This window comes from Chinchilla lanigera, unplaced genomic scaffold (genome assembly GCF_000276665.1).
Source record: "Chinchilla lanigera isolate Chin_1 unplaced genomic scaffold, ChiLan1.0 scaffold00010, whole genome shotgun sequence".
Taxonomy (NCBI): domain Eukaryota; kingdom Metazoa; phylum Chordata; class Mammalia; order Rodentia; family Chinchillidae; genus Chinchilla; species Chinchilla lanigera.
This window is the reverse complement of record NW_004955411.1, coordinates 35,579,434-35,581,861: the sequence shown is the minus strand read 5'-3', so window position 1 is coordinate 35,581,861 and position 2,428 is coordinate 35,579,434. Positions and strand designations below refer to the sequence as shown.

The 2,428-nt window shown below is 45.1% G+C and overlaps 1 long non-coding RNA gene across 1 annotated transcript in view; it reads left to right on the top strand.

The window, feature by feature from the left end:
- Positions 1-2,124, top strand: part of LOC102025665 — a 10,612-nt gene extending 8,488 nt beyond the window's left edge. Inside the window, exons 2-3 of the long non-coding RNA XR_259955.2 lie at positions 1,423-1,545; positions 2,058-2,124. This is a non-coding gene — a long non-coding RNA (uncharacterized LOC102025665). The remainder of the gene's footprint in view (positions 1-1,422; positions 1,546-2,057) is intronic.
- The last annotated feature ends 304 nt before the right edge of the window (positions 2,125-2,428 follow it).

Genomic DNA, 2,428 nt, shown 5'->3' with positions numbered 1-2,428 from the left:
CTGAGCTAAATCCCCAGCCCCTCACCCTTGCTTATAAATTGATTATTTGTTCTCTATCAAACAAGGTGACCCAGTGACTGAGATACATTAATAAATGCCGCCGAATCAAAAAGAACTGTGTGTGTTCAGTTTAGCCGCTACACTAAGAGTAGAAATTCCTTCAGGACAGGAACACGATATTTGAATCCGTTTTTTTGAGGGAGGTTCTTGGGACTGATCTAAGGCCTTGTTCATCTAAGCATGTGATCTGCCACTGAGCTACACTCCCAGCCCTGAATCTTTCTCAGTCTATGCACACAGACCTTAGAATTAATAGTTGTGCTGGGCGTGGTGGAGCACGCCTGTAATCCCAGCATTTGGGAGGCTGAGACAGGAGGATGGCTGCGAGTTCAAGGACAGCCATCCAAAAGAATTACGACAGTTTTGAGTTTACACTGGGCATTTTATACATCTTCCTCCTCTTCTTCCTCTTCCTACTTCTCCTTCTCCTCCTCCTGTTTCCTCTTCTTGATTGAATCCAGGCCCTTTGTCCTGAGCTACATCCCCCAGCACTTTTTTTTTAAAATTTGGAGACAGGTCTCAAAGTTTCTCAGGCTGAGTGTGAACTTTTGATCCTCTTGCCTTAGTCTCCCAAGGTCCTGGGCTTCCAGGCATGTGCCACCATGTCTAGCTAATAACTGCTTCATGATGGGTGAATAAATTACAAAGAAAAAAGATTTTTCCCTTAGAAGAAGCATCCTTTTCTAAGTATTTCTCAGGGTAGTAGTAGACCCTATATGATAGAAACACTTGAGAGTCTTGTTAAAAATACAGATTGAAGGGCTTGGGAGGCTGAGGCAGGAGGACTGCAAGTTCCATGTCAGCTTGGGCTACTTAATGAGTTTAAGACCAATTTAGATTACATAGTGAGACCCTGTCTCAGAAAAAAATTACAAGCCGAGCATAGTGGTACACAACTGTAATCTCAGCACTTGGGAGGCTGAGGCAGGAGGATTGCCAGCTCAAGGCCAGCTTGGGCTACATAGTGAGTTTGAGACCAGCCTGAACTGCATAACGAGACCCTGCCTCAAAAAAAAAAAAAAAAAAATCATAGATTGGGCAGGGGTGGGTATAGCTTAGTGGTAGAGTATGTGCTTGACATGCAAAGGCCCTGAGTTTGGTTCCCATCATAGCCCAAAATAACAATAATAACAATATTAATAATATAGGTTACTTAGACTTACTGAGATTGGAATATGGAGGGGCACACAGACACCAGAAATATGCACTTTTGACATGTGCCTCTGGTGATCTTGGGTTTCTCATATAAAAGAAAGCATGCAATATTTAAGCTTGTGTGTCTGATTTATTTCACTTAATATAATGTTCTAGAGGTACATCCATTTTCCTCCAAATGCCTCAAATTTCTCTTTCTTGTGGCAGAGTGTCACAGGTGTTAGGGTGCTGGAGTCTCCTTCTGGAGGTGGTTTCCACGTTCTTCTCCATCTCGAACAAAGAGTTGAATGAAACAAGGAGCATGGTGGCAAAGCTTCACATTTATTTGAGGTAGGAAAAATAAAATGAAGGGTAAGGAAGAAACTGGCTCTGCAGAGTGAACTCGGACCGAGTGAAAGGGAGGAAAAATAAAAGCCAACATAGAAGTACGCCCTGGGGACCCGGGGCGGGCTCCCAGGAGAAAGCCACAAGAGTGTCTTTCAGTGCCGTCCTCCCCTTAGGCCTCACAGACATCATGGGAGCCCACAGCAGTCTGCACACATTGGGGGTCCTGAGAATGACTTGGTGTGTTTGTCCTGGGATCTGGTCACCCTTATTCCCCTCAACCACACCCTGCCTTCCTGCCTCCAGAGCAGTACTCCATTGTGTATAGTTCCCACATTTTCTTTATCCGTTCCTCTGTTGATGGATTTATAGGCTTCTTCCAAGATTTAGCTATTGTGAGTTGTGCTGCTATAAACATGGATATGCATGTGTCACCAGTACAGCTCAAAACAATGAGGCTGAGGGAGTTGCTCCCTTGCCTCCATGCAATTCTAAACAGCACCCTGCTCTTCTTCCAGCTTCCACTGTCCTAAGAGAGGTAGAAAATGAAATAACAGAAACCCAGGAGATCGCCGATGATCTAGGTGAGAGTGCATGAGTGTTGGATCTCCTAGCCTGATAATGCTTTCACCTATGCATTGCCTACCCCCACCTCAGTACAAGTTTATACGTACGTACCACCTGTCATAGATATAATTAAGATCAGAGGGAGTTCTGGGACAAGAGTGCGTGTAGGAGCCCTCACTCCGTCAGTCACTCCGTCAGTCACTCCTAGAGGTTCAGGGGAGGTACCTGGCCTTTAAATTCCAAAAGCTGTGCTTTCTGGTGCTGTGGCTACTTTCATGCCCTCTGTCCTGTTTTCAGTGCTTCTCTGTCACCCCGGTACCTG